We start from the raw sequence: 23,484 nt of genomic DNA on the forward strand, positions 1-23,484 counted from the left end.
TCTAAAGGAGTTCCCAGTGAGGCAGGTGGGAAAGCCAAAGCACACATCCAGCCTTGAGCCAGTGATTTCCAACCTGTCTCACCAGTTGTGTGTGTGTGTGCCACAGGCAGTGCAGGATCAGGCTCTCAGCAGGTTCTGGCCACTTCCAGCAGCCCTGTGGCAGCAGCCAGTGGCTCTGGTGCCGTCCTTCCATCCATGGAAGTGATGACTCAGGCTTAATGAAGGAGTACACCTTCCTCGGTGGCCAAGCAAGCTCCGCATCATCTTTGTTTTACCACGGCTGGTGATGCATCGCGCCTCAAGGCCTAACCAATAATCTCAATTCTCTTATTTTGTAAACAGAAAATAAAAATAAATTGCTTGGAAGTCACCAATAGATTAGCAACCTCCAGCCTGTAGCTTTGATGACTAACTCGGCCTGATCTAACCCGGCTGTGCCCAAGTTCTCGTTTGTGTAATTTGACATCTTCCTACAGGTTCTCCATGAGGGGGATGAAGAGGAGATGGGTTTTCAGAGGGAGCTGAGGTTTGTTTTGAAACTGTGCACTTGACAGGGTGTAAAGATTGTGCAGATCGTGTTAGGATAATCTACCGTGGACCTGTCTGAAAGGAGAAGTGGAAAGGGCTGATCTAGAAATCAGAGAGACATTATTGCAAAGCTGAAGGCCTGGTTTTGAAAAGCACTGAATTCAGTTCCACACTCACAAAAGAAAGTCTCTTAGTTAAATACTTTTAATATCTAAGTCAATTCCAGCCTGTTTTCAGCATGAAGACATGTAAAAGCTTTTGTATCAGAAAAAAAGCAGGATAAAAAATTGAAATGCAGATCTGTGTTTCTCATGGCCTTCAGATTCTTTGTTTCTCTTCCAAGCTGATTTGCTTTGTTACTGTGGATTTATTCGAACTAAAAGGGTCAGCACTTCAGGAAGAACAGATAGATCAGCCAAAAACGTCCAGTCCAATGCCATCTATTTTCAGCATTGGTTCTGAGCAGCTTGCAGTGGGCATGGGTGAGTAGATCCTGGTTGAAGTTGAAAGCAGCTAATTCACTGTGTGAGCTCAAGGTACCTTTCACCGTGCTCCCCTCTGCATCACAAAAAGCTGTAATATTCAGGAAAATATGCCCTCTGCCTTTCCCATGGCTGAGTTCATATCTAAGATCAAGTTGTAAAGATACTTTTTGACCATGCAGAGTGTTTCTCTTTGCAGGAAGGGAGAGAGGAGGCTGAGGAACGGCCCAGACACATGAACAAAGGGAACAATAGCAGCTATTCTGCAGGCAGAGGCTGCTGCATTCTTGAACACATTCACATGGATAAAGGAGATCAAATAAGAGCCTCCAAAGCTCTGCGATGATAAGAGAAAAATATTACTCTGCTGTTCTGGAGGCTGGATTGTGCAGTGATTATACAGCAGTTTGTCCAACACACCTCCCCAGGGCCAAATGCAATCAGTAACCCTTCCCTTAGAATCCTGGCTTCCCTGCAGAGCCACAAGAGCATCTGATAATTCCCTGGCAGCCCCGACTGTGGCTGGCCTTGTGCAAAGACGTGGTAAGTTGAATGTCCGGTTTGTGTGCTTTTCACTCAGAATGAGGCCAGGTTGGAGGCACAGCACAGGGAGGGATGTCCACATCCCTCCTCTGACACTGACCCACTCCTTGGTCTTGGGTAAGTCATCTAGTTGCAGTCTGAGTCCCAGGAGCTGCGGCTGCAGGAAGCATAAAGGGAACCAGGACTCTCTCTGTGCTGCTGTGCAGCCTCCCTGGGCGTCTGCTGCCAGGGAAGGTATGTCCCAATAGCAAAGGGATGGGTATGGGAGAGAGGTGGAGCAGATGGAGCTGTGATGGGTGTTGGCAGTGGCTGTTGGGTAGAAGAGTCCAAGGTGGGATGTAGGCAGGTGTACCACAGGTGGGAAGAGGGATGGAGACTCCCCTTCTGTAGTTCAAAAGAAGGGACAAACTCATCCTCTCCTGGCAGACTAGAGCTTCAGATAGAGGCAGAGCCAAGGGTAGTACATTGCTGGCAGCTTCAGAAAGCTGGAGCTGGGATTTTGAAGAGGAACAGACAAGGAAATATTATCCAGAGCTGCTTCCAGACAAAGAGCAAGCAAAAGAGCACATTCTCTATTGTAGCTCCATTAGTGTTTCATCCCTGTGGTCTGGGGCTGGCAGGCTGCCTCTGGACTGGGCCAGGAGTGGAGAGGTGCGTCTCCCAGATTCCCTATTTCTCTGCCAGGGTGTTTCCAAGCAGCTAGAAATTGCACCACTTCTGACGCAGGACATCTTGTAACTGCACCGCCTGCCCCACTCTCTCTCTCACGTCCTCTGCAGCTGAGTGTTTATACCAAACCCCAGAGATGTGGCAGTGCTTTGAGAGGCTTGGAAGATAAATGATGTTAAACATCTTTAAAAGCAGTCCTGGATGTGGAGATGATTTCTGAGCACATCCAAAGGAGCCTCTTCACCTCCGCTTCCCACCAGCAGAATCACTCAGGGCATCTGTGTTATAAACAGACAGATGATAGCTCAATAAAAACAACAGCAGCTTTTATATACAGCCTCCAGTCCAACCTCTTCCATGAGAGATTGTTTCAAATAGCAAAGAAATACATATCAAAGCTGCCCCACAGCATCTGCCAGGTTTACTGGGGAGCGGCAGCACCTGTGTGGTGGGTGTGTCACAAGTGGTCCCTCCCTGAGTGGGAATCCCTCTTCCAGGAATGAACTGAGGAGAATGGGGACATTTGGGGCTACCAAAACCATGCATGTTGTTGAGCCTGTCCCCAGCACTGCTTCTGCACTCACTGAACTCAGGTGGGTGGTAGGACATTCCTGGAGCACCCTCCCTAAGGAGCATGTCGGGTGTCATGCAGGGCAGTGCTCAGCTCCAGAAGCAATGAGCAATCAGCAGTCCAAGAGCTAATAGGCAGAATGTGAGCCAAAAAAACAACCACACCCATGTGAATCCCTTTAACCCAGACTGGTAGGTGTGCTAAGAGGATGGTAGGCAGCTGTGGTTGTGAAGAGAGTCATTCAGAAGGAAATGGAGAAAGTTGAGTGCCCTGCGCCAAAAAAGTCCCTTGCATCCCAGAGAGGATCTGGTTGTCCAGAGGGTCATGTTGTCAGTTCCTGGTTTTCATGACAAGGTCATTAAGGACAGGGCAAAGGTGAATGGACACATCATCCCCCACAGTCATCCTCTGCAGTGACATGAAGTCAGAGGAAAATCTGGGCTGGGTAACATCGCCAGCACGCACTGCAGGACCTCCCAGGCAGCCCTTCCCAGGGCCAACTTCAGTCAGCTCTCATACCCACGGTTAGTACTCTGGGCTGCCACAGGTTTGCAGTGGCCTATGTGCTGTCTTGGCTGACGACCAAGGCCAAAGCCAGTAGCCCATGCAATTATCATTAAATCAGTAATTAGTGCAGTCTAATTTCTTTTCCAGGCCTTGCTTCAGGGGAGAGGGAGGAAGGGAGAATGCAATCTTGTCCCAGCCAAAAGAGGGTTGGTGCCAGCTTGTGTTGGGGCAGGATGGATGACTGTGGGCAGAAGGGTCATGGGAGCTCAAGAAAAAGCCCCCAGGTGAGCCGTGCCATGGATGTTGGTTGTCCCTTGGCCGGGAGTGGCCCTGGCAGAGCCCAGCACAGCAGGCAATGGGACACAACAGTCCATTGCCTGTCCCGAAGCCCTAGGAAATGACCTTTCCACACTATTAGCAGCTGGTGGGGCACCCATAACACCTACAGCTTCCTTGAGCCAAAAAAACTTAGTTGGCAAGAGCACGTTTGGCCTGGGATCGCTCCTTCTACACAGGATCTTTGCTACTGCAAGAAAGCACAGCATAAGATGTTGTCTGCTGGACTGGTGTTACTGTTCCAGTGAAAGCTTTGAGTGTTGTGAACTCAATGGAAATAAATAATGTAACAAGATAGCTAATAAAACTATTATCTGGAAAGATTGCAGCCTAATCTCCAGCCCAATGAAGATAATGAGCGTTGAATCATGCCTGGAGCATCCTAAGTAAGCAGCAGTGGTTTTGATAAAGGATAGGAATGGATTTTTGGCTTCAGCCTGTTGCTTGCTGATAGATTTCTGGGGTGAGCTGTGTTGGTCCCTAAGCTGTGGGTCCACATTTCTCCTGAGGGCAGAGCTTTCTCAACCTCTTGTGTTCCCATCGCCTTCATCTTGGGCTGGCCTGGGGGAACTGGATGGATTGGCCAGTGAGACCAAGCAAGTGGGACATGGCCATGGAGCATATTGAGCAGGACTGGAATGCCATCCCCAACAACGATGCCACATCATTTCACTCTGCTGGATCCACGTGACAATACCTGTGTGTTACCAAAGGGGACCAGACTTTGCCATAAAATTAATTTCCATGAGGAATAAACTTCATCTGTGTCCCAGGGCCGTGAGGGCTGTGACTGCAGCTTGGGAAGGACACTGGCTCTGGCTGCTCAGACAGAGTGAAGCACCTTTCCCTGGGGCTCCTGCAACAGCTCAGGGGGAACCCATGGCCAGAGCAAATTCCTGCTTGCAAAATCCTTTGGCCTTGCAGAAAGGCAGGCACAGTGCAAGGGATTTGCAGGGGTCGAACTCAGGTTGGTGCTTGGAGCTTACACTGTCACTGGCAAGCATGAGAATGAGGCAGGAGGGGGCTGCTAAATGCACAGCTCTGCAGCAAGCCCCGAAAGCAAGCAGCCATCCCAAAATAAAACATCCCCGGACAAGTTGAGGATGCACAAAGGAACTGACAGCCTCTGAATCTGGCCTCACATCAAGGAGTCATAACTTGAAAGCTTTATTTAGACTACTAAGAAAAACAGCTGCAGAAAAGTACTGACGACCTGTTTTAAAGGGGGATTTCTGCAAGGAAAGAAGAGCTGGGTTCCTGCTGGAAGTGGAGCACCTAACTCCCCTAAATTCCCTTCAAAAATCCCAGCATTAGAATGGAGAGAACTGCAGAAGGGCAGGACTTTTATAAACTGAAGAAAATAAAAATACTTCTGAAAAAAAAAAAACAAAACAACAACCCAGCAATTTAAAAGGAATAGAAACCTACCTGGAGGAGATGGGAGAGCTTAGGGGAGACATGAGCAAAGAATAGGATGGGAGTGGATGCCGTGCTTGGCAAGCTTTTGGTTTTGGGCTCCCCCACGCCGAGTTTCCTGGTGCTGGGTGTTGGCAACTCTGGGAGAGCAGCCTGTGCACATGGACCTGTGCAGTGTTGGAGAAAAATATTTGCAACTGTCAAACAGAGCGAGCTTGTTATGGTGCCCAGCAGGGCTCTATCGCTGAATCCCTATCTGCACGGCCATAAAAAGAAGGGAGGGGGAGATAACTCCAAGGCGAGATTCTTGCGAGCCCATAAATCTCCGCCAGCCGGGTCCCAGGACTGATGAAATCGCCGGGAAGCCCGGTGGCCTGGTTTCCGCAGCGCTGCCCGCCCTGCCTCCACTAGCGACGGTATCACTGGAAGAAAAATGGAGCCAGGCTGTTGGGAGAGGGGTGGCTTTTTCCGAGCAACGGGGAAGCTGTTACAGCCCAAGGCTTTCTTGGGATGGAATGATTTAAGCACCTCTCCGGCATCCTGCTGATCTTTTGGAGGCGGGGGAGCCTGATAGCTGAGACTCCTCGGGATGATAATTGTGGTGTATTTGCAGAATCAAAGGTTTCCCCTTGGAGCGGGGCCAGCAAGCTTTGGGTAGAAGAATGGATCCAATACAAAGGGGTTTTTTAAAAGCCCATTAAGTCGCCTAGGGGCTGAGCTCAGATTCCCACCGCCTCGGCAGTCAGGGCCGAGGGAGCAAGGTTTCGTTCCCATCGGCTCAGCCCAAGTGGGAAAGTTCTTCTTCCCCATCCCTCCCCTTCCCAGCTCTCCACAGGGAGGGGAGTCGCCCCGGGGTCTGGGTGCAAACCCTGACTTCAACCCTGGAGGCTGCTGGGGGGCTGCCATCTCCCGCTCCTGCACTGCAACCGCCCAGCCAGCTGCAGGGAGGCTGGAGCCAGGATCTTGGGGCTGCTGGGATACCCATGGCTGGGAGCTGCAGGAAACTTGTGAGACTTGGCCTGTGTTTGAGCCCTGAAACCTGTAACCTATGCTCATCATCTGCACTGTCCCTTACACATAAGACAGCATCTGGGAGATGTTAAAATGCTCCCAAGGCCTGATCTCACCCCCATCTCACCATCAGTCAAAACGGGGAGAGCCATGAACAGACCAGGTTTGCTGCAGGGGCTAGGGGCTCTTCTCCAAGGCAAGTCCATGTCCTGCATATAATCTCTGGAGGGACTGAGGTGTTGCAGAGATGATGGAAAAGGCTGAGTAATGCATGCCCATCCCCTCCTAGTGATACTGCCTTGGGGGATGCTTGGGGCAGCCCTCTCCATCCTGGCCCCTCTGGGCTGGCTCTGTCCTGTACCTGAGTCACCATCCTGCTCCTAGCACAGCTCTCCTGATGTGGCCTGAAACCTAAACAAGCCTGATAGTCCTGTCAGCATTTCTCTCCTTAAGGGTTTCTTGAGGCAACAGCCATCGCTAGGAGTCAGCTCTTACTCATGCCACCCCCATGGAAAATAGAAAAATGGGGTTAGTAATCCAGCTGTGACTAAGGAGGTTGCAACTGGGGAGGTCCCTCTTGCTGTTGCTGTGACCATGATTTCCCTCTCTGGCAGTTTGGTAACACCCTTTTGCCACCAGCAATCTGGGGCAGTGAGGGCATGGCTGGGACCAACCTGTTGCTGGGGCAGTGATGCAGGGAGGCTGCTGCTACTTCCATGTGTCTCCTACAGCCCCCAGCTGCTCCTCCCTGCACTGCCAGTGGCTTCTGTACCAGGGAGATGGTGCACTCCCAAGGCTGCAACTGAGTCTGAGACCTCTGAGCAGCACCAGCCACGGACAGCTTTCAGATACTGAGGACATCAGTGTCTAAAGATATCACCGAAATATCCCCCAGCCACGAGTGCATGGGCCTAAATTATTGCAAGGCAGATGAAGGAGGAGGAGAGGTTTGTCTGCTTGGGCAATCAGAGAAAAGGCTGAGAAGAGGAAAGAAAACACCTTTCCTGCAGTGTCCAACCCCATGCCCAGCCAGGAAACCTTTCCAGTAGGGCTATTCCTGCAAGTACAGCCCAGATCAACCAGAAGTGGCTGCAATATCTTCCCCATCACAAACACCCCCAGCACAGTGGCTCTAACAGCTGATGGAGCCACAGCTGCACAGAGACCCTGGGGTGGAGCATGGGGTGGTGCCCATGCAAAAGGGAACAAGAGCCTACGAAAAGTCCTCACAGCAGAGAAACTGCAACCAGAGAGCAACCCGAAGCCCTCGAGGGAAAACCTGTAAGCAAAATATAGCCAGTCAAGAGAGATTATCTCAGGGCATTGATGTCACCCCAGGAGTGCCCAATGATGGAGCAGGGAGGCTGGAGCAGTGCTGTGCTTGCTTCATCCAGGCAGGATGTGATCTCTGGACAGGGATGCAACCGGGCTCTGCTACTTTGCTGAGTGCAACATCATTGTTTAAGTCTTGTAACAGATCTGTCCTGAATTCTTCTTATTAGAAAGAAATGCTGCACCAGGACCTGTAAAAGCCACACTGATGCTCTGAAAGATACTGGGAGCACGTATGTCCAGTTACACAGCTGTCAGGGATGAGGGAAATGTTCCTGCCTGTGCTGGTCGCTGAGTCTTCACATTCCAGCCCTTGTGCTGGGAGGAACAAAACCCCTTAGCTCTGCAGTTACTGGAGACAGGAGGCACAAACTTTAAGTCATCTGGAGTCAGTGGCTGTAAAAATTTAATGATGCAGGACAAATCAGGGTGACCAAAATAGTGAGCAAGACAGAAACGGTCTTGTGATTTAATGTGCTCGGCCAGGACTTGGGGTATCTGGGAGCCATTCCCAGGTCGACCACAGACTCCATGTGTGACCTTGACTGAGTGAGTCACTTTGGACAAATTCTGCCAAGAATTGGCTTAGGTGTCATGCAAAAGTAAGATAGGTGCTTAGAAAACTGGATAATATCAAAGATCAGAAGGATTAAGATATTCCAAATGCTGCTAGGCCCTTGATGAGGGCTCCTAATTACCCATGGATAAGCTCTCGTCCCTAATGGATGGCAGAATTGGGCTGGGATGCTCCTGGTAACCTGGGGCTCAACTGTTTTATGCTCCAGTAAGAAGATGGAGACTCCTCATGAGCATAAGGTGACTTGGCACTTCCTCATTCTGCCTCTGCTCCAGCTCTGGAGCAAAGGATGCTCTACTGACTCCCTGGTCGCTGTTGCCAGGTGGGTTTGTAGCCCAGTCTCCCAAGCAATGGAGCCAGAATCTGGCCAGGTCATTTCTACCTCCTTGTTCTCCCTTCTCGCAAAGCCTTAATCTGGGGTTTTAAGTGGGATTTAAGTGATGCTCTGGCTTTTTGCTGGCCTCTCTGCAAAGGCTATAAATTCAACCCCTGCTAGATGTGAACAAATAAAAGCAGCTCTCTCTGTAGGCTGTTTGTGCACGCATCCCTGTTAAACCCTTCTCTGACAGCCCCAGCAACAGCTGGTGTAAATCTGCAGCAATCTCTGGCCTTGAGAGAGAGGCACTGATTTACAACCCCCTACCACCCCTTTGCTCCTCTTCCTCCTGCTTCATCTCTTCCCTGACTTCTACCCTTCATCCTACCTCTTTCCCTGCTCTCAGGAGATAAATGTCCATGGGTATGAGGAAGATATTGGGGTACTGATTGTTCATCCATCCATCGAGAATTCGCTCTGTCTACTTTGAAATATTTTTTGTTTGTTTTGTTTTAGGGTTTTGTTGTTGTTGGTTTTGTTTGTTTGGGTGTTTGGTTTGGGAGTTTTTTGTGGATTTTTTTGTTTGTTTGGGGTTTTTAGCTTTTTTGTGCATTTTTATTGATTTGTTTGTTTGTTTGTACCTTCTATAGCAATTCAGTGCAAGAAAAGTCATCTCTAGGAACAGGGAGGAGAAAAAGGACCCTGGCAAAGTTACAGATCCGTAATCAGGAATGGCTTGTTTTCTAACAGGGTCATGGAGTCTAGGGGGGGAAGAGATAGAACCCTCAACCCACCCTGAACAACACATTTTCCCCCAGACCCAGCATCTGAGGCTGGCACAAGACTGTGGGTGAAGCCCAGCACTGGCAGGAGGATCCAGGGAGGAAGATTCGCCCTTGGCTTCGTGAGCAATCAGGATTTATGCGTCAGGGGCCTGCCAAAGACAGGCCAGGTACAAGCAAGATGATCCAAACCAGGGCATGGCCACACATGCAGCACCTCATGGGAGACAGCTGGGAGGATGGATGGCAAGGGAAGCACAAGGTGCTTCTGGCAGCTGCAGGAAGCAGTGGAAAGGGGAGGAAGGCAACCACAGGAGCACAGTGAGGCATGGGGTGGAAGGCCCTGGCCAAGGCACTGAGATTATTAATGACTTCCTACACTCCCAGCAGGCCTCCAAGTGATTTATATCTCTCTGCCACTCATCTGAGTCATCCTGTCCCCACAGGACATGGTGTTTTTTCAGGGGAAGCAGCTGGCAGAGGCTGTGCTCTCCCAGCATCTCCCAGCAGAGAGTGGGCTTGGACAGGCAGGTCTGGAGCAAAACCTCACTAGAAGCAGTAGCTGTTTGCAAGAAGTTTCACAATATGGTCTCTAATTATTTCTTACATATTTTATTTCTCAGAAGGCCAGGCTGGATGGGGCCCTGAGCAACCTGGTCTAGTGGAAGGTGTCCCTGCCCATGACAGTGAGGTTGAAACTAGCTGATCTTTAAGATCCCTTCCAACTCAAATCATTCTCAGATTCTGTGACAGGATTTCACAATCTGCCCTTCTCTGAACACTCTGGAAAAGAATTTAGGTGCTTGGGCTCAATATCCCCACCTCCACCAAGGTACAACTCCCCGGTACACCATAAAGCACTTATGTGCATGTGATTAAATGCCACTGAAGCGGATGGGAATTTGCTTACAAGCAAATTACAAATTCCATACAAGCTTAAGGACTTTGCAGAATCAGGGCCTAAATCCACTGAGTCTTTGCTAACACTCCCAGCCACCACAGGCACAGCTGAGTCCCGCCTTGGGAATGCATTTATTTTCCCTTTTGAGGCAATGGAACATTACGCCAAAGCTTCACCTCCCCCTACCAGCATCAGGGAGCTGGTGTGAATCCTGGGGTGAGATTGGGCTCAGCGCTGTTGGAGATAATACTGGCTTTGGGTGCGGTTTGTTTTCATGCAGAACCTCCCAGCCCAGATACAGAGCCCCAAAAGGTCACCTACACACTCTGAAAACCTTGTTTCAAAGAACAAAAAGCATAACGCTGTCTCCTACCTTAGAGCCAAAACCAGCCCTGATTGCAGTGATGGAAATCTTCCCATAAACTCCAATGGACTGAGATGGTGGTGGCTGCTCACACAGTGGTTTTGTTGATTTGGTGCAAGTCTTCAGCTTAGACCAAAACAATTAAATAAAAGCTACAGCTACAGCTGAGCAGGTCATCTGTACAGCATCAAAGACTATGACCTCAAGAAGAGAGGGCTTTTTTTCCTCCAAAATAAATTTTATTTAATTTTTGTAAGGGGATGGGTTCCATATTCCATTACTCTCAGCTGAACCAAGAGTGTCCTTTTAAGTTTCCCCGGAGCAGACACATAAAAACTCCCCCCCTGGGATAAGACAATATTGATCTGACACGGATTGATCTCAGAGAACATTTACAGGGTCTAGTGAGCAGCTAACGATGAACAATACCGAGTATATTCTTACAGATTTAGAACAAGAAACCCATTTTCTTTCCCTCAGCTCAGAGAAAGTCCTGGTTTAGTTTTTCATCCAATGAAAAAGCCCTATCAAACCCCTCCTGCTACAAGGCATTACAGGGATTATTCTCCAGGCAGGCTTGGCACCCACACTCTCCCCTTCTCAGGGACGGATGCTCATCAGTCTTATGCGATGACTCTTGCATGTGTCCTACTTATCCAGAAAGGCTCTGGGCAGCTGGTTATTGGGTTTTCCTGCCTGAATACAGGAGCTTAATTTAATAGGCGGCTGTTGGAAAAACAAGCAGGAAAACAACACAATGGGACTTGATAAGCAGCCTCCAAACAAGCTCCGAGGAGGCAATTACAAGAAAATGGCTGAGCCCTTTCCACGAGGAAGATGCAATTCCAGATGCCAACCATTATGCAGCTGCTTGCCCAGGCTGAGAGCTTCCATATCAAACCACCACTACATGGTTAACTGCAGTCCTTGAGGAGGGGAGTGGGAAGGGAAGTCCTGGGAAGGCATTTTGTGGAGGAAAAAAGATGTATGCAAGAGCATAAGAAAAGTGGTGCTGCCCGGCCTCCCCTCTCTCATAGCCAATGGTGTATGATAAGCCAAGGGTATGAGAAGTGTTCAGAGATATTTTCCCATAACTCTCCAAGCCTGCAGCAAGCTGCAAGCTCCAGGACTTCCTGAGCCCAAGGCTTGTATAGAAATGCTGTATTGAATAGTCCAGACCTAGCCAGTTACCTCGGTGAAAAATGGTCCATATCTTTGATCACTAGTTCTTTGGTGAGAACAGAGACCAGAACTGCTCACAGTATTCAAGAGGTGAGCAAACCAGGAATTTGGACTGTAGCTTTTCCTCTTTCCTCACAAACTCCTACCCTTCTATTTGCTTTCTTGACTGCTGCTCAGCAATGAGTTGATGCTTTCAACAAATTCCTTGTTATAACCTGGGATCCTTTTCCTGTGGAGTGGCAGTCAGTTCAGAGCCCATCACCGTGTGCACAACATTATGAGGGCTCCCTGTGAGGCTCATCGCTTAAATTTGTCTCCACTGAATTTCATCTGTCATTTTGTCGCTGAGTGTCCCGAGGTCCTGCTGCGTTTTGGTTCCATCAGCCTTTCCAAGCAGCTCAGTGTCATCAATAACCATCTCCACCTCCCTACCCACTCTCACTTCTGCAACATTGATGAAGGTGCTGAGCAGCACAGACTCCTGCTCAGATCTCCATGAAACTCCCCTGGTCATCTCTCCACTGCGGGGACAGACCACCCCAGTCTGGCCTTTCTTGTTTCTGTCCATAAACCGCTGAATTATTTTTTTCATGGCCCCTTACTCCCTTCAAACTACTTTGACGAAGGATTTGTCAGAGCCTTTAGGAAATCAATATCTGTTACATCCATTAGATCTCTCTTCTCCACCACATCTTGGGCTCCATCAAGGATTGTGGACGATTTTATGAGTTACAGTTTCTCTTGCCAAAACCTGTGCTGGCTCTACCCCAGTACAGATATGCTTATCCTCATGTCCCGCCAGCTTCACAGCAACATTGTTGGGTTTGCTGCTCCAAAGAGCCTGCCCTTGACACCTTTTATCCGTGTTATTGCTGCCTCCCATTGCTTGAACACTAAATGTGTAAGAAATCAAGCAAGGCAGGTTGGAAAACAGCATGGCTGAGCAAGGATCTGCTCCTCAAACTGAGGAGTAAGAAGGAAATGCACAGCCAGTGGAAGCAGTGACAGGTGAGCTGGGAAGAGTACTGGGATTCAGATGTGTAGGGGTGGGATCAGGATAACTAAGGAACAGATGGAACAGGCCTTTGAGAACCTTATGAACTGCAACAAGTTCAAGTGCAAGGTTCTGCACCTGGGGCAGGGCAATCCCAGATCTGAGAACAGACTGGGAAAAGAAGCCATTGAGAGCAACTCTGTGGAAAAGGACTTGGGGGTTCTCGTGGATGAAAAGCTGGACATGAGCCAGCACCGTGCACTGGCAGCCCAGAAAGCAAATCACATCCTGGGCTGCATCCCCAGCAGCGTGGGCAGCAGGCTAAGGTAGAGGATTCTCCCCCTTTGCTCTGCTCTGGTGAGACCCCATCTGGAGCTCTGTGTCCAGCTCTGGGGTCCTCAGCACAGGAAAGACATGGACCTGCTGAAGCAAGTCCAGAGGAGTCCACAGAGATGCTCTGAGGGCTGGGGCACCTCTGCTATGGAGACAGGCTGAGAGATCTGGGGTTGTGCAGCCTGGAGAAGAGAAGGCTCTGGGGAGACTTTGAGCCCCTTCAAGTGCCTAAAGGGGCTCCTAGAGAACTGGAGAGGGACTTTTGACAAGGGCCTGGAGGGACAGGACGGGAAGAATGGCCTCAAACTGACAGAGGGCAGGGTTAGATTAGATCTTAGAAAGAAATTCTTTACTGTGAGGATGGTGAGGCACTGGAACAGTTTGTTCAACACAAGCTATGGCTGCCCCATCCTTGGAAATGTTCCAGGCCAGGTTGGTTGGGGCTTTGAGCAACCTGGTCTAGCCAAAGATGTCCCTGCCGATGGCAGGGGTTTGGAATTAATGATCTTGAAGATCCCTTCCAATCCAAACCCTTCTGTGATTCTATGATTTTACTCCATTCTTTGGTATCACCTCCTCTAAAGAGATTCTTTCTTTACTTTCCCACCACTGGCTTTTCCTTTGTATCAATTTGTGCAGACTCCATAGGAAACACAATCCCTGCAAATCCCTTCCAGCCTTTCAGGCCTTCCTATACAGTTGTTGCTGAGGAAAAAGAAAAAAAATCATACAAGATTTAAATAACTTGACCTCTTATCCAGAGGAAAAAAAAAAAGTTTACTTGAGGTAAAATGTTACACACTATTAATTTGATCGGAGTTTTGATTTGCACTGAGAGCAGTAACTTCTTCTGCCATCTCATGCAGCAAGGTTATTCCCATGCATGTGGGAATCCAACCGTGTATCCAGTTGCTTCTCTGAATCACGTGAAATGGGAACCCCTGGAAAATTGATTTCTTAAACCCAAGCGGAGAACGCCGCATCTTGGGAGGCCTCTGCCAGGCAGCTGGGAAGCAGATCCCGCGTGTCCGTGTCACCCTTGTCGCCAGCCGGGTGAAACTTTATCCTCGCTGCTCGGCGGGAGCTGGACCCTCCCTCCCGCCTGCTCCCCCAGCCAGGCGGCTCCTCTGCAGCACGGGCACAGCCGGGGCCCGCAGCGCTGCGTGCGGGGCCGTCCCAGTGCGGCACCCCTGATGCGGTGTCCCTAGTGCCACACCCCTGGTGCCGTACCCCTAGTGCGGTACCCCCGGTGCGGTACCCCCATTATGATACCCCCGGTGCAGTACCCGCGGTGCGGTACCCCTAAGTACGATGTCCGTAGTGTGGTACCCCCCGTGCCGTACCCCTAGCGTGGTAACCCCCGTGCGATGCCGCCGGTGTCGTACCCCTCGTGGAGCACCTCCAGTGCGGTACCTCCGGCGCAGTGCCCTTAGTACGGTGTGCCTAAGTGCGGTACCCCGAGTGCGGTACCCCCGGTCCGGTGCCCTTAGTACGGTGTCCCTGGTGTGGTACCCCCGCTGCGGTACCCTTAGTACAGTGTCCCCATGCATTATCCTCGTGTCGTACCCCCGCTGCGGTGCCCCTAGAACGGTATCCCCCTGCAGTACCCTTGTGCCGTACCCCTAGTGCGGTGCCCCCAGTGCGGTACCTCTGTGCCGTACCCTCAGTGCGGTACCCCCGGTGCGGCGCCCCTAGAACGGTGTCCCCATGCGGTCCCCCTGTGCCGTACCCCCGGTGCGGTGTCCCTAGTTCAGTATCCTTAGTGCCGTTCCCCCGGTGCCGTGCCCCCAGTACGGTACTCCCAGTGCGGTGTCCCTATGCGGTCTCCCTGTGCCGTACCCCCGGTGCGGTGCCCCCAGGTACAGTGTCCCCATGCAGTACCCTTGTGCCGTACCCCCAGTGCGGTGTCCCTCGTTCAGTACCCCTAGTGCAGTGCCCCCTGTGCCGTACCCCCGGCGCAGTACCCTTAGTACGGTGTCCCTAGTTCAGTACACCCAGTTCGGTCCCCCTGTGCCGTACCCCCGGCGCGGTGCCCCTAGTACAGTGTCCCTGTGCGGTCCCCCTGTGCCGTACCCCCAGTGCGGTCCCCCTGTGCCGTACCCCCAGTTCAGTCCCCCTGTGCCGTACCCCCAGTTCGGTCCCCCTGTGCCGTACCCCCAGTTCAGTCCCCCTGTGCCGTACCCCCGGCGCGGTGCCCCCGCCCCGCGCGTCACTACAACTCCCGTCGGCGGGCGGGCGGTGACGCCACCGCGCCGGGCGGGGCGGGCGCGGCCCATTGTGGGCAGGGGCCGGGCGGGCTCCGCGCCGCTCAGCGCAGCGCCGCGCCGGCAGGTACGGCGGGCGGACGGCGGGCAGCGAGCCCTCCGCCCCGGCAGGAGCGGCGGCCGCGCTGCGGTGAGTCCTCCGAGCGCCCTCGGCGCTCCTCCCCTTTCGCCCTGGGGGGCTTTTGGCGGGGGGTGTTGCCCTTCTCGCGTACCCCGGGGCCGTGCCGGGGTGGCGGGTCGGGAGCGCCGGCAGCGAGGCGGGGTCCGGGGCTTCGCTGCTTTTCCTCGCCGTTGGGAAGGGAAGGGAGCGGAGCCCGCGTCCCACTCCGCCCCGGGGCGCTGCGTGGGGCTGTTCGCCCCGGGGGGAGCGCCGGGCCCCCCGCGGCCCCCGCCCCGCTCCCAGCGCCCCGGGGCACGGCGTGTCCCCCGGCCCCGCTGTCCCGGTGTGTCCCGGGCGGTGCCCGGCCCTGTGGGCGCCGGGCAGGGGGCGCCCACGCGCGGGCGTGGGATGCGGGATGTGGGATGTGGGATGCTGCTGCTGCGCTGCCTTCTCCATGGCAACGCCTCAGGGGGCTGCTGCGGCCCCGGCGCCGGCTGGCACGGCGGCTCCCACCCCTGCGGCGGCTCCCACACCCGCAGGGCCCCTCATGGGGTTCCCCCAGGTTTTGGGGGGTCTCAGACCCTGCAGTGCCTACCCACAGGCACAGCAGTCTGGGGCTGCTCCATCGTCCCTGTGTGCTGAGCCGCTGGTGCTGGTGTCACACATTTTGCTGTGGGTGTGCTGTGGTCCAGCCGATGTTCTGGTGTGGCAGCCGGGATGGGAGGGAGCAGGATTTTGGCATGTCCCGGTGTTGGGCTGTGGCTTCGGTACAGGCAGGTTTGTGGCTCAGGAACCAGGTGGGGAGGTTGGGTCTGTCGTTGGCTGCACCCACCTAAAAATTCTAGGAGATTCAGGTCAGGGGTCTCCATGTAGGAGGGACAATGCCCTTGCTGCATGGAGCCTTGGGGGTTGGCACCCACTGCCATTGCTGTGCAATGGCTGTGGTCATATCCTGATCTTGACTTGCTTGGCACAGTGGGGTTTTATCCCTGGGATCTACATTGCTGGTGGGTGGCTGCACTGCCTCGTGCATCGGTGCTGGTGTGAAACAGGCTTTCTGCATCTTTAAGTGATCAAGGTTAATTTAAGGCAAAGACAGATGATAATATGCCTCCTCACAGAAGCCACTTGAACTGGGGGGGGGGGGGGGGGGGCTGTGCTGCCAAACCAGGGGCGAGGGGTTCCCTGAGGAAATCAGAGGTGGGTGGAAGACCATGGGGTGTGGCCAAGCCTCCTCTGCCAGGTGCTGGGGAGAGGGGAAACCATGGCACAGGCTGCTCCGGTGGTTTCAGCCAGGCCTGAACACTGCAGACATCCAGCATTGTACAGCCAGCCGGCTTCTTCCGGCAGCACCTAGAGGGAGAAGCCGGCTTTTTCATTTTTTTCCCTCTCTAGAGGTTGATTCTGATACTGCGTGCAAAACCGGGTGCTGGTGTGTATTGATGCCTCCTTATCCTCCCTTGCCAAAAACAACATATTCCAAAGGTATTGGCATTCCTGGCCTGCCCTTCTTTGTGTCCCATTAGGAGTAAATGGGTCCTGCAGCATCTGGACCCTTTTCCGTGGGCGCTGGGGTTTGTTTTGGCGTGCACTGTCCCCAAACCCCGCAGGTCAGACAACCACCTTGCTGTTCCTCGATTAATCAGTGACTGACTCACCTTGCTCTCCCCGTGGCCATACACCGGGACCTGCCCCTGCTCTGTTGGGAGCAGGAAGCAAAAGCCAAAGTCCACGATCTCCGACCGCCCAACGTTATGTGACACCGGGACAGGAGGAAGCACTGACGCTTCCTGGCTCTGGCCAGCACTCAGCTGGCGTGTGGCTCTGCCGGTGCCCTGCCATGGCCTGGGGTTTTTGGGGCCAGCCAGCCAGGCGTGCCCCCTGATCTGTGTCCTGGCCTCCGCCCCGGGGAGGCAAACAGGATGGGTGAGGTGTAAAATCAGTGCTGAATCCGCTCCCCTGGGCTTGAAACGGAGTCAAACCGGTCTTGACCTGAGCTGGCTCCTTATCTGACCCTTTGTTTTCGGCAGGGGCGCGGGAGGGAGCAGGAAAGGGACAGCCACGGTGGGCCAGCTCCTCCCGTGAGGATGGGCAGGAGCTGAGGACAGCCGGTCTAACTGGGTCATGTTTATCTCCCTTTGCTTCTGTGCTTTGTTTTGGTTTCTTCCTCCTCTTTTTCCCGCGCTGTCATGTCACACAGCTGAGGAACCCAGCACAGGGGAGACATGGAGCTGTTGGGCGGATGGGCTTCCCACAAATACTGTTTGTCAGCCAGCCAGGAACGTGGCTCTTCTCACTCCATCTCCCTGCTCTGACTTTTCCATGCATTGACCACCCGTGCTGGGCTGATGCCTGAAGGTTTTTGGCCGATGCACTTGGCAGCAGCACACCACGTGCACAGGTAGCAAATGTACCTGCCGCATTCATTACCTGAACTGGTGGAGTGGGGATGTTGGTGGATGCACCACCCGGAGCGGGTGGTCTTCTGCCCATCCTCCTCTGGCACAGGCATGCACTGAGCTGCTCCTACACGGCCAGTTTTATCTCTGAAGTATTAATAAATGGAGCTTGCCTATTTCTCTGAGCCTTTCTAAGAGGCTGGCGGGGGTGCCTTGAAGGCTTGCTCGGCACTGCAACTATTCAGAGGGTTTTTTTTCGTGTGTGCTCTAGCAGTCGATAAGCCAGGGCATCCAGCTGTCAGCTTTGGAGATTGCCAAAGCCTGCTCAACGACATTTCTGCAGGCTTCGCTCACAAATGAGGATTTTGTTGTACGCTTTGGTTTCTGACTTGATGCTGGTAATTAAATATCTTAACTTGGCTTCAGAAAGCTGCCACTGCTGTGGAGTGACTGGTGAGGCCGTGTGAAGCAGGATGCGCTTGTTCTGCTGGAATTGAGTGTGACCTAACTACGATTCTTCAACCTGCAATTTATTTTATTACAAAAATATACTTTTTATATGGGTAAACCCCTTTTAAAAGGGGAATAAAAGCCTTGTGTTTTACTGCTGTGCTGTTAAGCTTGCATGGACCTGCTGGGACAGCTGTTTATTTGCAAGTCGTGGCAGCTGAATGCCATAAAATTCATATCATGTCCATATTGATTTTTTCCCCCCCTCCCTTTTAAGATAATCATATGTGTACTTTTCACTCCTGCACCACAACAGACGTCAGCACCATGCTGAAAAAAAAAGCTGATCTGAACAAAGGGCTGTAAATTGGGGAAGAAATACTAAATGTCTGACTCTGACTTATGTCTTGGTTAATCTAGATGCTCAGTCATACAGATTTACTGTCTGTGCTTACCATACTAGGGGATGAGAGAAACAACTAGTAAAGGGTTGGAAAGTAGTTAAATATTCCAGCAGAAGCTCTTCTGCTTATTGCCTTAGTTCCCTCATCCTTAATGACATATTCTTTGAACAACCTGGTCTAATGGAAGGTGTCCCTGCACATGGCATGGGGGTTAGAACTAGATGATCTTTAAGGTCCCTTCCAACCCGTTCCTTCTGTGATTCTATGATTTCCAACTTTGTATTTACTGCAAAAATTAGAGGTTCCTCAGCCCCTTGTCAGTTGCTGGTTGTGATTTGTTGTCTGCCTTTGATTATTCTTTGCTCATGCTGCTTCCTCAGCCCGGGCTGGGAGAAAAGCTGTGCTGGTGCCTACTTACCTTCCTGCCCTCTCAGGAGATCATTTGCACTTGGTATCTCCTGCCCTCGTGGCGTGTCATAGGGTTTTGGAATACGCTAAGGAACCAGGAGTACTGGGGTAGCATAGAAAATCTCAGCTCAGTGAGTCATAAAGCTTTCAGATCTTTGTGGCCACTGAGAAGAAAACCAAAGGGGATGAAAATGAGAGAAGTGGCCTGGCACACCATGAAGACGTGGTTAGTTGACTGGAGAGTTTCATGATCTGAGCTGACAGCGCTTTGTTTCATGATTGGTGTGGCCTGAACACCAGCCACCTGAATTACAGCAAATTAACCAAATTAACGCCTGAAGTTGTCTGAACATCTGGCCTATGTTTTCCTCGTGGTGAGGTTGGGTGGGGTCATTCCCAAGGGCACCCATCCCACGGTGTGCCCAGGTCTGGAGCAACCTCTGTTTGCTCCACCTGAATCTCTGATAACCCCCTCCTGTTTGTGCTCCCTCCTGCATTCAGCCCCAGCACTTTGCAGGTGTTTGTTGTAAATTTGCTGAATGGAAGAGGCTTGTGCTGCTTGGAGCACCTGGGCAAGGAGGTTGCTCGTGGCCTCTTCCTAAAATCAGTCAAATGGATGGGTTTGCCCAACGCAGAGACACTCGCTGATGAGTCAGTGTTACCGTGACTCAGTAAGTTACTCGATGTGTTACGCCTCATGGGCCGAGTTGCCTTGAGAGTCTGTGTTCAAAACATTGCCTTGACCCACTGGAAGGGCAGTGTTGGTGGACAGGCACGTTCTCACCCACCGTGGCACGTGCCAGCTGGTCACCACGGCAGTGGGGAAATGTCAGACCACCAGAGCAGGGCTGCTCCTCGAGCCTTGCCCTCCTGGAGGACGCGCCAGTTGCTTTGCTGATGTTCAGATTCTTCTTTTACATTGTTTTGGAGCTCTCATGGAGTGGGCATGGAGGAAGCACAGCAGCGTGTTGCAGCGTGGTTGGTAACAGGTGGTGCGTTGCTGGTTGGAGACATCCTCATCTTTCCCAACCCGGAGTGCCGAGCTTCCCGGCACTTGCAGGGCCTGGCGGATGATTGAAGGGTTGTTTGCCGTGCCAGACAAGTGGCTTCATGTTTCCCTCCTGCATTCCTCGGGGTGAGCATTGCATAGCGATGCGCTCTCACCTACGTGCTGCTTACCTGAGTCATGTCTGCCCTGTGCAACGCAGTGAAGCTGCGTGGAAGTCAGGGCTCTCCCTCTCCCGGCTGCTCTGTCAGTGTGCCAGTGCTTTTATGGGAAGGTAAATGGAATAAGGTGCGGAGGGTGCGGTGGAGGAGCCGCAGGAGCGTCCGGCTCTGGCTGCAGTGGTGAAGGCGGCTGTTCCTGCTTTTACCACACCTCCTGAAGGGATGGTTTTCAGAAGCTGAACCCAGTGACCCAATTACTGACCTCTGGATTTTGGACTGTCGCCAAGGATTTTGTACTGAGGCTCCTCATCCCTTTTTTTGTGCTGGGCCCTGGGTGGAAAGCAGCCACGCCAGAGCTCAAAACAACTTGGCAGCAGCTAGAGATGGGTGAGATAAAGAGAGGGGAAGGACCCAATTAATCCACCTGACCTGTGCCCATCCTCAGAGGAGCAGAGCAGAATGCAGTGGGATCTCCTGGTGTTCCCTGCTGCTCGCCTTTCTCATGGGGCTTTCATCCTGTCTCCCGTGGCAATGGGCTGGGCTGCTGGCAGATCCTGCCCCGGGGCACTGTGGCAGGAGGAAGCAATTCAAAACTGTGCCATTCAGAGGCTGACTGGGGGGGGGGTGGTGTGTGAAACACCAGCAGCTGGGCTCTGTACCAATATGCAAAACTGAGCTATGGAGATTGGCAGCTTTTGGGGAAGGTTCTGCAGGGTGTTGGTTCCTTACATGCTTTGCAGGAGTGAGGATCAGCTTGCCTTCCCTTCTAGAGAGCAGGGCATCTCTGAGGTTGTAGGGTTGAGCATTTGAGTGTATACTGTCACCAAGCAGGGAAGTGTACACATTTTTTGGACAGGAACACAACTGTGGGTACGCTGAGGCTGCAGGGCAGGGGAGCCGGGACTGTGCTCTGTGCCCGTGAGGCACTGCATGGGCTGGGAGGAGGGGACGGTACTTGTCCTAAAAATCAAAGAAAACTGGAGTGTGAAAATGGGGGATGCAGCGGGGGCATTGTTCTGGCATGGGATCTGCAGTCACTCAGGTCTGGGGTGTAAGAGGGAGAGTGCAGTGTGTTAAGGGAGCTGAAAGACCCACAATGTTTTATGCTGTTCAGGTGATTTTCTAGCAGCTTGATGCCTTTTACAGGCAAACTCTGTTAGCAGGTCTTCCAACAGGGAGGAGGAGGATGGAGGAACAGTCCAGAGACCATTTTCCTCACCCTGAACAAGCAAGATGAATTGCTTGCTATGGCAAGCGGGGGCAGCGCAGAGGGACATTTTCTGGCTCCGATGTGTTACGTGACATAGAGCTTAGGCTGTGGTGGGTCTGCCCTGCTGCTGCTGCTCCTCAGTGTTTCTTTTGTCCAGACCTTTCTGAGGCGGCTCTCTGGAGCTGCACATCCATCTGACTTTCACCCAGTCACGAGGTGGGGTTTTTTGGGGGTGCCTGTTCCACGCTTGGCCTCAGTATCTTCTAAATAAACAGCGCTCAGAGGAGCTGTGAACTCGTGTGTGCCATCCTGGAGAGTCTGCGTCAGCTGTGGTCCGGTGCAGCTGCTTCCTTCAAGGATGCTTGTGTGGATGTGAGTGACTGTAAATCTGTTTGTGTAAAGCTTTCTCTCCCGTGGCTCCAGTCACCCTTCGTGCTCCCATTGTTTCATGGGAGCTGCCGCTGCTCCTGGAAACCACAGCACCTTCTTGCTAGAGTTGAGGATGGGTGAGATGCAGATGGGAAGGTGGATCCCCTTGCCATGCCTGGCTTTCACAGGAATTGAATGCAAAGGACACTTCATTTACTGAGGTTTCCTTCCCTCTGCCCCCAAGGCACTAGGAGTGTCTTGGCTGTGGCTGTGTGCCCAGTGCAGGGAAGAGAGGCTGCTCTCTGCCTTAATATCAGGGTAAGCCTTTTGGGTGCCTGGTGTTTTTCAGCTGCCCTGTTTTGCTTGGCATTGTTCTCCTTGCATATCCCATGCATAACTTTGGGCTGCCGTGCCTCTGCTGAGGGATACTTGCCCAGCTAGCTCACGAACAGCCTGGTGTTGGATCTCCTCCAGCTGCATGGGAAAAAAGCAGCCCCATGGTGATGTCTCCTTGGGTTTTCTCCTTCCAATCAGGTCCTGTGATCGAGCACAGGGCTTCTGCCACCCCTATCCCTGTGTCTCAGCCTCCCTGTAGGAGATGGCAGGGTTAAGGCTGTTGGAGCTTTGGTGTTGTTCAGTGGTGCTGGGTGAGCGTTAGGCAGGAGAAAAGCTGAACTTGCAAATCTGTTCCTGGGCACTCCAGTAAGTCACGCCAAGGACTGTTTGAACTGTGCTAATCCCTGGTGCCTCTGGAGCAACCTTGTTTACAACAGCTAGTGCTTCAAATGGGTGTTCTGACAGATATTTTATGTAAGCCATTTGCTTACCAAAGCACTCTAGGTCTGAGAGATTGGTTTTCAGACCTCAGCCCATGTGCCATCTCCTCGTTCCAGCGCTTTGAAGACATCCTGCAAAGAGACTGGAAGCTTTCCGGGGAAGACTCAGATCCATTTATGGCCTCCATCTCCTTTTCCATGGAGAGTGCTGCCTGGCAAATTGCATGTGAAATATCAGGTGGCTGTGGAGCCATAAGAAATCTCTAGCCATCACAGAGAGCAAAAAGATGTTGAGGAAAATTTTTAGAGCATGCCAAATATTGAAATCCCTAAAGTGAGTCTGCTTTTGGGACTGGGGCTGGAAGTGAGCCTTTATGCTCAATGTTTTCTCCCATTTACATTTGTATTAAATGCTGCTCTTCCATTCACTGGGTTCAAGAAAATTTGTCATTTCTTAGTTGATGCAGTGGTGATAGCTGTGTTCAAACTGCAGTGATGTGTGACAGGGCTGTGATTTGGGTTACCTAGTGGTGAAATTGTGCCGTTCCCTTAGTTGGCACACCAGGACTTACCTTATATCCAGGCTTTTCAAGCTATCCTATCACATGACAGTTTTCAGCATGAGAAAAAGAGATTAAAGAGGGACTTTAACCTCAAAATACTCTGAATTTATTTCCAAGGGATCACTTGTAGTTGCATCAGAGGAAGCTCTGTTGGTTTTGCTCGGGGGATAAGGCTGAACTAGGTGAGAGATGTGTGAGATAGTGGTGATGATGTGTCTCGCAGCTGTAGCTCTGTTGCCTCATGTTCATATTTTTTTCCTTTTGCCTTGTGTTTTGGACTGTGTTTTTCATTTTGATGGAAGGCAGCATGAGACTGTGTCTTTGGGGTCTGGCACCCCCGATATGCCATGGGGGTGTTGGACAATTAAGGAGGGACTCATCCCTGAGGATTCCAAGAGCTGAGCTCCAGCTGTGGCAATGGGCTGTTACAGTGTGTTCTGAAATGCATGTCCTTACTCTGGGAAATCTACTCCGGGCAACATGGAGTGGGGGCAAAAAGCCCCATGCAAAATGGCTGCTCATTTTTCCAG

At 52.1% G+C, this 23,484-nt stretch overlaps 1 protein-coding gene across 1 annotated transcript in view; it reads left to right on the top strand.

Moving 5' to 3' along the window:
- Positions 1-15,154: 15,154 nt before the first annotated feature.
- DAAM1 (dishevelled associated activator of morphogenesis 1) overlaps positions 15,155-23,484 on the top strand; it is a 95,241-nt gene continuing 86,911 nt past the window's right edge. The window contains exon 1 of the mRNA XM_027638003.1: positions 15,155-15,238. The gene's annotated coding sequence lies outside the window, so the exon portion shown is untranslated. The remainder of the gene's footprint in view (positions 15,239-23,484) is intronic.

The sequence above is a fragment of the Corapipo altera genome, unplaced genomic scaffold, assembly GCF_003945725.1.
Source record: "Corapipo altera isolate COAL_440 unplaced genomic scaffold, ASM394572v1 23, whole genome shotgun sequence".
Taxonomy (NCBI): Eukaryota; Metazoa; Chordata; class Aves; order Passeriformes; family Pipridae; genus Corapipo; species Corapipo altera.